The 12772-nt window shown below is 36.7% G+C and overlaps 1 pseudogene; it reads left to right on the forward strand.

Annotated features, from left to right (window-relative positions):
- Positions 1–332: 332 nt before the first annotated feature.
- Positions 333–451, forward strand: LOC112476911 (annotated as a pseudogene).
- Positions 452–12772: the final 12321 nt, after the last annotated feature.

A 12772-nucleotide genomic window follows, 5' to 3' on the forward strand; every position in this document is an offset into this window, starting at 1 on the left:
TTGAAGAGCCTAGTACAGTGCTATGCATGAAATAAGTCTTCAGTATATTGTATAATTGTTTTTGGTGTTATGTTATAAATGTGGCCACTCCCAAATTTGGCAGTGACAAATGCAAGTTTCCTGAGAGATGTGTTTTTTCTGTGGGTTGCCATTTGATGTATTGTTGTATTTGGCACTACTGAACATTATATAGGTGTGGAGTGTCGAATGGATATGGTCTTTGCCTTTGAAAAGCTTCTAGTTGAAAGAACAGCAGCACACACATTTGCTGATAGATGCTCACAAGCACAACTAACAACTCCAACTAGGTGGGATATTTAAAAGTAGGTGCTGTCTATGGTCATGCCACCCTGAATATTCCTGATCTTGTCTGATCTTAGAAACTAAGCAGGGTCGGGCCTGGTTAGTACTTGGATGGGAGACCACCTTGGAATACTAGGTGCTGTAGGCGTTAAAAAGTAAAATAAAATAAAATAAAAGTAGGTGCTAACAAATCCACAAAAGTATACATTTTGAGAAACTCATGTCTGAACTTGAGCATTCTTCGTCAGTATAGAAATGATAATTGAAAGCTAGAAATCTCATTGATTAATAGACTCATAAGGTGAGAAATACTAGCCTTTTCTTCTTCTCATGGTAAATTCATCTTTAGTGGTCACTCAGATGCCAAAGAACAGTTCACTCTGTTTGGTGGAGACCACAAGATACAGGGGAGAGATGCCAATGGAGAGCTGAAAGGGTATGAGCTTTGTTGACAGAGCTGGCTCCATTGCAAACTTCCTGTCCTTTTCTGGCTGACTGTCCATGGACAATCCAATAGTCTTGTTCCAAAAGGACATATACATCTGTAAAATGGGGCTAATTCTGCCTCCTGAGGTTGTTGTTAAGATTAAATACAATCACATATTTGAGTATATATTGTGAAGGTTAAAGCACTAGGTTAGTTTTTCTAGGTGGGTAGAAAAGGGGTATTATATTTCTTGAGAAAGTTTCTGTCATTGCTAAGAAAATGACCCAAGAGAGATCTTAAACTTGAGATCAACAGGACAAAATGATTAACTTAGACAGAAGCTCTGAGGAGAGTAACAATAAGAATGGCTGTTATTTATTAAGCATCTAGTATATCCTATTCGCTTTATATACAGTCTCCCAAAATTTTTACTCCAGTTTTACAAAGTACTTATCATTCCCATTTTACAGAAGAGGGAACAAATTCAGAGGTCATTTGACTTTACCAAGGGTGCACATAAAATGTAGCAAGGTAAAACCGATTTGAACATAGAGATGCCTAATTCAAATGGGTCACATCCTTTCAACTTAATATAAAGTTCAACATTGGAGTAAGCATTAATTAGACAAAACACAGGAAAAATAAATCTCCCAAGAATCCTGCATTTTTTCACTAATGATCCTTGAGACATTTAGAAAATAATAACTATGCCCACAATATATTGAGGACATACTTTTTTACTGAGCATTGTACTGGGCTTATCACACGCATTCCTTCATTTAATCCTTAAGAGCTTCATGAGGAAGATATTATCACTGCCAATTTGCAATTAGGAAATAGACCTACAAAGGCTAAGAAATTTTATCAAGGGCAATTAACTATTAAATGGAAGTGCCAGAATTTTGAAGCCAAGTGTGTCTTACTCTGGACACTGTCCTCTTTCTACTACTCACTTTGCTTCCATTTAAGTCTCTGTCCAACCTCCTCATGCTTAGATGGGTAATGACAGTTTGAGGTGGACTAAAGTCCTAAAGCCTTTTCCAGAACCCAGACTACCTCAGACTTCATTACCATCATCTTACCACATCTAATCTGGAAGACTTTACCCCTTTCCATTTTATCTGCTCCAATCCTACACATCCTTCTAGACCCAGCTCAGGTCTGAATTCTGAACTCTTTCTTCCATCTCACACTAGGGGTGGTCAGACACCACTCCCCCACCATCTAATTCAAAGGTTCCTCTAAAATGCTTGCAATGATAAAGATCTTTAAATGGGTATTTGTCGTAAGATATAAACTGATATATCTAGAAAACTACAATTATGGTTGTTATTTATAGAAGTAAATACCATTGGTAAGTTTTAGCAAAGCACTTACAGTATAGTGGTTTGGATCAAGTCCAAATTGTTCACTTGTTAATATATTATTTATATTAACAAAATCAAATGTTAGGCTGAGTACCAAGGTTTTCCCCCTAATACCATGTATTTATAAGGCTATTGCCCTTTTTGATAATTATTTGTTAAACATAAATTTCATAATATTTCTGAGATCCTTGATGACATTTGGAAAGGCAGATGCAGAGGATCGGCCAGTATGAAGGACAACCCACTCAATCAGTTTTGCATCATGACCCATAAAGTTCTTTTCTCCTGTTGTTTAGAAAGATTGAAGATGAAGAGGCCATGGCTTACTGCTGTTTTATGCACTCCCTCCCTTTCCACTCTGCTGGGTTCTTTGCCATGGATTACTCATTCTCTCCCAGGTGGCTCTCAGCAGTGGTCAAATATTTAAGAAGTATATATTTCATCATGATTCTATCACATATTTCCCTTTCAGTGCCTTTACTCCTTCTTAGCCTGAGTCATCACATACTTGAAAATCTATCGAAGCATTGACGTACCTCCATTTTATTTTCCCTTTTCTTGTCAGAGCAAGATTTTACAATATGGCAAATCAGAGCACATCTGACCATGACTCAGGTGGGCAGATTTGGGCCAGGGGAATGAGGGGGTACTACCCAAGCATAGTGGACTGGACAGACCATTTCGCCACCCCCCCACATTGCTCCTTAATGAATTGCCCTTTGTAACTTCTAGATGAGTACTGTGGGCAAAACCTGGCCCTACAAGAAGATTTCAATGCTGGCACCAATATTCAATAGCTCTGCTATTGGGTAAGTCTTTATAAGCTCTCTAAATCTCAGTATCCACAACTGAACAAGAGGTGAAAAATACATGTCTACATCACAGTGTTATTGTGAAAATGTTATAAGACCACAGAAATGAAAGTGCTTTATAAATTCTAATTAAAAGCTGGACTATTTCATTACTGGACACTGTAATTACTGAAAAGCTCATCTTTGTTAATTCAAAATCTGCCTTCTAAATTATGTCTATTGTTTTTAGTTCTAATAATAAACATTAATTTACTAATAGCAACAGTGATGATAATAACATCATTTGCTGTTTATTGAGCACTTACTATACAAAGTGTTTTACGTGAATTATATAGTCTTCATGAAGTGATATGACTTTTGCAAATCGTCAGCATGATGCAAACTGGTGCACTGAAAGAAGATTCATTTAAAAAAAGCTAATAGGAATCTGGTATAAAATATCATGCTTATCAATTTATGGTTGTGGTCTGCATCATTCAGGATCTAAGCAGGAAACAGATGACCCACTCTGGGGACAGTTCAATGATGGGACTACTCAGGAAGATGCAGGTAGGATGTGGGGAATCACTAAGGGATGATGAAATATCCAGTGGTTGGGAACAGGGAAAGCTGTTAGCACCCTTAGGCCAGAAGGGGGAAGGGGAGGGATCTGTTACCAGACCTCTGTGACAGCTATAGCCATGGGGGAGGAGTTGTCTCCCAGGAGCTGTGGCTGTGTGTAAAGGACCACAACTACTGCCAAGCTGGCACAGCACAGAGTTGGAGGGAATAACTACTCAGATTCTTCCCATTTACTGAACCCAATCAGAAGCCAGAGGGCCAGAATGCCTGGGGTGTCAGTCACCTGGAGGACAGAGCAGTGTGGAAGTCAACCTGGGAATAACCAGTGCAGGATCATGAGAAATGCCAGAATTAATGATATATAAATGTAGAAGAAAATGAATGATTAAATGTGCAGACTCTCAAAGCTTTGTTTTTCACTTGTTTGGTGGTAACTCAGAGTATATTTCCCTCATGTTTATTATAAATTCTGATTCTTGTCTCTATTCTTTCTTAAACAAGTTGTAAACTTTGACTAATTTATTGTGCATGTTTGAGCGTGCTCAGGTGCATGTGCACCTGTGTGTGGCCTTTTTCTACAAATCTGTGGCCCAGTGGTCCTCAAACTTTAGCAAGCATTGAAATCACCTGGAGTGCTTGTTTAAACACAGACTGCTGGTCCCACCCTCAGAGTTTCTGATTCAGAAGGTCTGTGGTGGGGCCTGAGAACTTGTCTTTGTAACAAATCTCTAGGCGATGCGGATGCTGCTGGTTTTGAGAACCATTACATTACCTATCAAAAATTCTTCCGCAGGGTTTTGAGAGGGTTAAATGAGACAATCCATGTAGAGGTCTATACACAGGGCCTGGCACAGAGTCAGTGTTTGCTGCTGCTGCTACCACAACCATCATGACACCTGCTCCTTGTGCTACTCCTACTGTTGAGCTGCTACTACTGCCTAGTAATCCTTCATTTCAAATAACAAGTAGTTAGATATTAAGAGCAGTCCAATCTGCCTTAATTAATTAAAGAATATAATTACCTCTCTGGGAGTCATTTGCATTTTAAAGAAGCTTGTTAATTCAAAGAGGTTTAGTAAGTTAAAGACTATTAGGCATTGTGGTAAAGAGATACACAAAACTTCTGACATTGTACTGTGGAAGATGCTTTTGTGAAGGGGGTGGGCACCACATATCTTCCTGCTGGGTCATCTTTCTAGACCTGCTATTTAGGGATCCACAAGCTTTCTAAAAGTGCTCAGTTCTTTCACAACGGTGTTCACAGTAGGGGCAGCATGCAGCCTGGGGCGGGGGTGGAGAGGAAGGATAGGGGGGTAGGGCAGCTGTGGCCTTTTAGAAGTATGGGTTCTTTACAAATCTGGTGTTTATAAACTAGGCAATGTGTTTATTTATTTAGTCATGTAATAAAAGATGCACATAAGATTCATTTGACAAGTATGCCTTTCAATTTCATCCTGAGAGTAATGCAGGAAGTTCAGTGCAATACAATTATAATCAAATAGTAGCAAAACAACATTTCATTTTAAGTCATGGAATTAGCTGGTAGAAAACTAGTTGGGAGTGAATCTTCTCAAAGTCCTTTACATGTAATTTTGATTTAGAGAATATGACTTGATGGCTATATGGACTTAATCTTCTGACTTAACGCTAGAGTACACATAAAGAACAAAAACAGTATAATGAACAATAGTTTCAAATACAAACTTACCAGCTATCTTGATAAAATGAGTATTGACATGTATATTAATATCAACGTTGTGTCTTTCCAATTCAGAAATACGCTATTCCATAAAATGATAGCAGTTAAAAATATTAGAATTATTTAAAAGCTATTGAAATCCTGAAAGTTGTCCTGGATTTTTTTTAAAATCTAGAAAACATCAAACTTTTTCTAGAAGTTGAAGTAAGGAAATTAATGTCAGTGACATAAAGACAGTGAATCTAATTAGAAGTCCCTGGGCAGCAGCTCATTAGTGTGGTTAGTTTATAAATGAAATTTCAGCTACAGTGAATTAGACTTGGTGTCTTCAGTTATTTTTTCTAAAAAGAATTACAAAATGTCTGAAACCGTTTTTGCTAATAGAGTATTTTTTTCCCCCACAAACAAAAAATATTTAGGATCTTTTGTCGTGAGGAAAGAAATGACCATTTGAGGACAGATTTTCTTAAATGTCTGTATGTTAATCTTGAGTGTGTGAAACAAAAGCCATTTTTTTTTCCCCACAAGGGAGAGGCTTTCATTTGTCTCCTAAGCTGCTGAGTTTTACATGTTTTTTTTTCTCCTGTAAAATCCTTTAATTTAATTTAATTTTATTTATTTTATTTTTTTTACCTCTTGATAATTATTTTTTTTACCTATTTTTTTTACCTATTTTTTGTACCTCTTGATCGGATTTCTCTAAAAAATAAAATCTCAACTAGATTGAACAATATCTGGTAACAGATATTTAGGGAAGACTGGAACATTAATCTGTTAATTACTAAAATGTGACACTTGTTTCCTTTTTTATGTCACTACTATAGATGTTTGTATCTTTGCTTCTTGATAGTTCAAAGGTAACTCAGTGACCCAACCAGAGCCTAAATTACAGTATTTCAGAAGAGTCCGCAGTAAGGTATGATAATTGGGCAACTGCTACAGGATATGATACCCTGTCCTCCCTCAGGGTGTTGAAGTACTTTCAGATTACATTAGAAGATTTGCTCTGGGCTCATACCACTCTGTAGAGACCCTGGAATGTGCTGGCTAGGTTCTCTATGCCCACAGTTTAAGAAAGATTCCAATATTTTGGGATCTACAGGTTCAGGCTGGCGGTATCCAAAGTTTCTCAATTGGAGGTGACTTTGTTCCACAAGGGATATTTGACAATGTGTAGAGATAATTTTTGTTGTCACAATTTTCAACCGTGGTAGGGATGAGTGACTACTTATATTTAGTGGGTAGAGACCAGGGAGGCTGCTAAACATCCTACACAACAAAGAATAGTCTGACCCGAAATGTCAATAGCGCTGAGGCCGAGTAAACCAACCCTATTAGCACTTGCTGAACAAGCAGACACACATATAACAGAAAGTACACCTTTCAGCTGTCTAAATCCCTGCAGAATACAAGGTGGAGTGTGCACTGGAATGGAACCAGACATTTCAAAGACCTCCTAGCCTGTCATTTGAAAGACTATTGAGATAACTATTCCCCTACTCTCCTTTCAAAAAAAAAATTTACATTTCTAATTTATTTCTCTGTGGATATCCTTAGGTCAGTGGCACATAGAACATAGTCACACTTTCAGCAACAGACAAATTTTCCAATATGACTTGTCCCAAATATCAGTCACTAAAATATTCTTCAGTTTATCTTAGATATATTTTTTCAAGTGGAGAAAGAATCATGTGAGGCTTTGAGTAAAAACTTAAAACATCATGTTTCCTGTGCTGTACATCACCTGGCAACAAAACTGCATGTAGATTGCAAGAATTATAAAGCACAGAACCCTGAGAGAGAGAATTCATAGGCAGGCCTTCCAGGCAGAAAATGGCAGGTAAGCTATGGTGGAGACTGATGCAAAGGAAGAATAAAGCAATGGAGAGAAAGAGTTGTGTCCTCCCCTAACTCATTACAGTGGGATGCTGTTGTCCTTATTTTCATGAAGAGAAGAAGGAAACGTTTTGTTTGTTATCACAGGGCATGATTTTTTATTATTTACATTCTCTCTCGCCTTTTCTAAAATTTTCCCATTGACGAAAGAAATGAGAGGAAATTTGGGTACAGGGAGAAATTGACACACAAAAGTGGCAGGCAAAGGAGCTATTTTCTTAAAAGTCATGAGAAATGATACTCAACGATATCAAGAGATAGCGATTCAACTTGACTTCACAGGTCCTGCAAGCTATTGAAAATGGTGTAAAACTTTGGTATAATTCACTTGGTGCAAAGGCAAGATAGCATGTATGACTTAAGAAACCGAATGCTTAGGGTGATGCGATGTATAAAGAAGCAGTGGCAAATACGGATGTAATGTTCCACTTTACCTATTTTCCTTAGTTATTAGAGCATTTGAAAATGTGTCGTTTGTAACAAATATTTTAAAAATTCTATAAACTCGTACAGTGCACAATTTGAGTCTAAAATATAAACACAAAGAATAAAACACAGAAGGCAAGCAAGCAGTGTGCCTTCCACAATCTGTAGTGATGTGGCTTCTTAGTGAATATGTGCATGTCCTTTTCTCCTGTTCCATGAACATTCATACCCTCTCCATACTTCCTAGTCTTCTCTTATCTTTATTTTTTACTTTGAACAGCTTTACCTATTATAAATGTATAGTTAATGATTTTTAGTAAATTTATGCAATTATGCGACCACTCCCACAATCCAAGTTTAAAATACTGCTACCACTCCAAAAAGTTCCCTCGTGTTTATCTGTAGTGGATTCCTGCTTCTACTCCCAGACTCAGGCAACCACTGATCTGCTTTCTGTCTCCATAGTGTTGCCTTTTCTAGAAATTTCATGTGAGTGGAATTAAACAATATGTAGTCTTTTGTGTCTGGTTTCTTTCACTTGTCACAATGCTTTTGAGATTCATCCATGCATGTGTATCAATTGTTCATTCCTTTATATTATTTAATAGTATTCCATTATATGGATATAGCATATTATTTTAGTTCGTTAGGGCTACTAGGACAAAATACGCAGACTGGATGGCTTATAAACAGTAGATGTTTATTTCTCACAGTTCTGGAGGCTGGGAAGTCCAAGATCAAGGCACTGGCAGATTCGGTGTCTGGTGAGAGATTGCTTTCTCATTCATAGATGGCTGTCTTTTCCCTGTGACCTCACATCAGGTCAGCAGGATAAGAGATCTCTGTGGGTCTTTTTTATAAAGGCACTAATCCCATTCATGGGGGCTCCACCCTTATGACCTAATCACTTCCCAAAGGCCCCACCTCTGAATACCACCACTCTGGGAGTTAGGTTTCAACACATGAATTTTGGGAGGACACAAACTTTCAGTTGATAGCATACATATTGTTTACCACTTACCAGGTGCTGAACATTTGGATGGGCTTCCACTTTTTGGCTCTTATGAATAATTCTGCTATGAATATTCACATTTAAAGCTCTATGCTGACATATGTTTTCATTTCTTTTGGGTATATACCTAGGAGTGGGATTATGGGGTCATATGGAAAGTGTATGTTTAACTTTCGAAGAAACTGTTAGTAATAGAATCCACTACAGATAAACACAAGGGAGTGGTAGCAGTATTTTAAACTTGGATTGTGAGAATGGTTGCATAATTGCATAAATTTATTAAAAATCTAAAGTGGCTGCACCATTTTACATTACCACCAGCAATGTAGGAGGGTTCCAAATTCCCTGTATCCTTATCGTACCAAATATACTTGGTATGTCCATTTTTTTTTTTATTATAGTTATCCTAGGAGGTGTGAAATGTATTTCCTCTCTTTTCAATGCCCACTCCCTTCCTTTTTACCTTTTTTTATTCTTTTCTTCCTAACTTGTGCTTTTAGCTGGTTGGGCTAGTACTGCAGATATATTTATATCAAATCTCATTGCTAACCAATTCTTAGTAAGCATAGTCAAGAAATGATGCCGGTCTGGATTCAAAGACTAATCCCTTCTGGCAAACCATCCAATTCTCTTCATAGATGTTCAAATTTTTTCTTACAAATGCTCTAGTTTCACTTGCAGCAGAGTAGAACAAGCAGGTTTTAGGGCCATGAAGTATATCTGTTCAGAATTAGCTCAATAATGAGAGTTCAATGACATTATAGTCATGTGTCTAAGCATTTCCCCCAAGTACCTAGAAATGCTCACTGTCTCCTCCACACCCTCCACAGTGTGTAGGAACTGGAGGTTGTCTGTATTCCTTGGTCTAGGGTACATTTACTTTTGCTAGTGTTCTGTTCTTTGGTTCATCTACCCTGAGTATTTTATCCCCTTGGTCTGAGGCGTGTGCCTGTGAGGCTGAGTTTCTCTGTGTTTTGCATGGTGCCCAAACCTAATTTGATTCAGCTATGCAGCTTATGTTTCCGCAGGGCTTCTCCACCCTGGATGCCCATTAGAATCACTTTCTGAAGCAATAGCCTCATTCTGGTCCTGCCCCAGACCATTTAAACCAGAACCTCAAATGACTTTGAAGATGCAAAGATGGCTAAGGGCTTTCTTTCCTGTCCCTAAAATAGATTTTTCAAAATTCAGTACCTGAGGTTATAAAGATATGGAAAGAAGTTGGTCAAAATAATGATAATAAGAAATGAAAGTGGACTGTGAAAGCCACGTGTTAGAGGTAGCTGGATAATTGTGAAATCGGATCTGGATTTGGACTCAAAAAATTCAAGCTCTGTCTTTGATGCATATTCATAAGCCACTCTGCCCCCAGCTCACCCTTCCTTGCTGGAATATGGGGCCTTGTGGTAGTGTTAGGATCAAAGGAATGATCTACCTAGAAGTACTTTAAGTGATATGTTTTTAGAGCATTTCACATCTGCTAATTATTTATTTTTACTCTATTTTATTAAGGTTGTCTGGTCTCACTTTACCATACACTATTTGGGTTTACTTTTATCTTGTGTTTTCTCATTTGTTTGAGCTAAGAGAAGGGATTCCAGAACCAGACTGTTTAGGGGCAAATCCCAAACTAGTCATTCATTTGCTCTGGGACCTTCCATTGCATCCTCCTTTAACCTCAGTTTCTTCTTCTGTAAAGTGAACATAAAAATACCTACCTTATGTTTTCATGAGAATTAAGAAAGTAATGATTTTGAAGCTCTGAGCATACTCCTTACATACTGGGGACTCGGGAAGCATTAGTTTTTCTTATTATTAAAAAGAAGTAGTCTTAAAAAATCCAATGAGATCAGGAATGTTATTATAATGGTTGAAAGAACAATTGTATCTCAAGTGACCCATTTTAAAAGTTTTTAAAGTCTTGGGTGATAATTCAATCAGTCTTAGGGTACATTTTATAAACTCCTGCTTCAAAGTCAATTAAATGTCAATATTTGTAAACAACTATTTGAAATTTATTTTTCATTATTGAATTATTGATTTTTCCCTTCACACAGACCACGTGAAAGGAAGCATTTCACACAAATTTCATGTTCTAAAATAAAGTGAGGAATTGCGATTAACAACTTTGTATAATATCAAATTATAAACTTGTACAGATTACAGAAAACTGATTTCCAATCTAGGACTGCATGTTTTAAATTAGCAAAATGATACATTCTTTAAAAAGCTTTTTATTATGGGTATTGCCAAGTAATCTATAATTCATAAAGTCAGAGATAACAGTATAATGAACTCACGTGTACCCATCATTTACCTTCAACAACCAATGCTTAGGCATGACGAACACTTGAAAATGTCATTTAAGAGGTAAAGGAACTCCAAATTGAGTTGACATATTCTTGTGGTTAAAAAATATCCAAATAATACAAAAGTGTGTGAAGTACAAACAGAATACCTATACTTCCAATCATTCGTTAATAAACCCTTTAATAAGGACGCTGTATCAGTCAGGGCTTATAGAGTCATACAGTGTCATAATTTAATGAGTGATGAATAAAAATTCTGGTCATACACTCACTGGGGATGGTTCTGACATATCAGTTACTTAGAAAATCTGATCTTTTCAGAGTAAAGCCCTTTAGCTGCCATTCTGTTTTAGATCATTGTAATTCACTTGTTTCTTGATAGATACGGATTGTAAATTTTACAAGTTTCTGTAATGGTTTCCATGGCCACAGAGGGAAGTAAAAACATGCATAAATAGCAAAATAAATGACTACAACTGTATTATGGGATGATTGTATTCTAATGATGCTTTGGGTGAGAGATTACAAATGTGAGAAAAAGAAAGCTCATTATCTCTTGGTTAGGTTCAAGGACACCATCTTTCTGGATGAAAGGTGATTCTGGTATTCACATTTAGCACAGATTCTGAGCTGTACATTGAAGGTTATGGTTTGAATTTTTCCCAAATTAGATACATAGTCATTTCTGTGTGTGAGAGGAAATGGAAATTCAGGTCACATTTCAACCTGAGTTCATTTTTCAAATTGCACCTTCAGAAGCAATGTCTGTATAACCAACTGGTAGATTTAGCCTTCCAGAAAGCCCTCTCACATTGTCCCAACTTCCACAGAAGGTTGTGTTTATTTACCTTAGGCTCTGGGTACATCATAACTTTTTATTTTAGATTTTACAGCTATCTTGAGACTTCTAATACTCTTTTTTTTTTTTAAAAAAAGGAAGTAGTTAATGTTTTTTAATCTGATTTTTCTAATTAATTTTAGTGCTTTCTAATTAGATTCTATTTTCAATTTTCCAGAAATATTTGATGAGATATCTTTTATACCATCCACAACATTTTTGGTGAATTTTAAAGAACTACCTTAAAGAAGTATTATTAAAAAATATTGTACAAATTAAATTTAGGTTCTATATATACAATATGTTCTAAAGTATTACTGACTGGATTAGTTCAACAATTGGGCCACACAGGATGTTTCATAAAGTTTAGACACTAAAATAACATCTTAAGGCAATAGTAATTTGATTTTTTCCCCTAAATGTGTTGCCATAGATTTTCCTAAATGTTTTACAAACAGTTATTAAAAGCACATTGAGAATCCAAATTCCCTTTGGGTAAAATGTTTTAGTACTTAACTTTCATTTAATTCAAAATTACATATGGTTAGAGTTGCAGAAAAACATCAGAAAATCATAACCAGCTATCACAACATCACATATTTAAATCAATGCGGTGCAGCCTCATCAGAGGCACTTCAAGTTGCCTAATAATAAAAATAAGTAAAAGCACTCAGTATTACTCCTCCTTACACACACACACACACACACACACACACACACACACACACACACACGATGTTTTAATTTTAAGTTTGTCCCTAAGAATTCGAAGTCTTCCCTGAGATGCTAAAGAGAAATTTTCAGTGGCTGGTGAACTTTTGAGATGGGCTCACTGCCAGAGAACAGGAGGGCTCGGTGAAGAATTCTTAAAGGTTGGGGAATGTGAAGATCTATCTGGAGAAAACATTGATTAAGAAATTTGATCAAGGTCCCAGTTCACAGTCACAAAATCAACTTTGTTTATAGAATGAAAACATTTAGGATTACCTGAATTGGAACTCAGACAATTAAATTTTATAATTTGAAGGATATGCAAATAGGTAATAGACTAACTAGTAATGTATTTGGAACTCACCATAGAGAGAGTCTATGAAATGAGCCAGCCGGTGGATGAAAAGAGCC

This window comes from Pteropus alecto, unplaced genomic scaffold (genome assembly GCF_000325575.1).
Source record: "Pteropus alecto unplaced genomic scaffold, ASM32557v1 scaffold81, whole genome shotgun sequence".
NCBI lineage: Eukaryota > Metazoa > Chordata > Mammalia > Chiroptera > Pteropodidae > Pteropus > Pteropus alecto.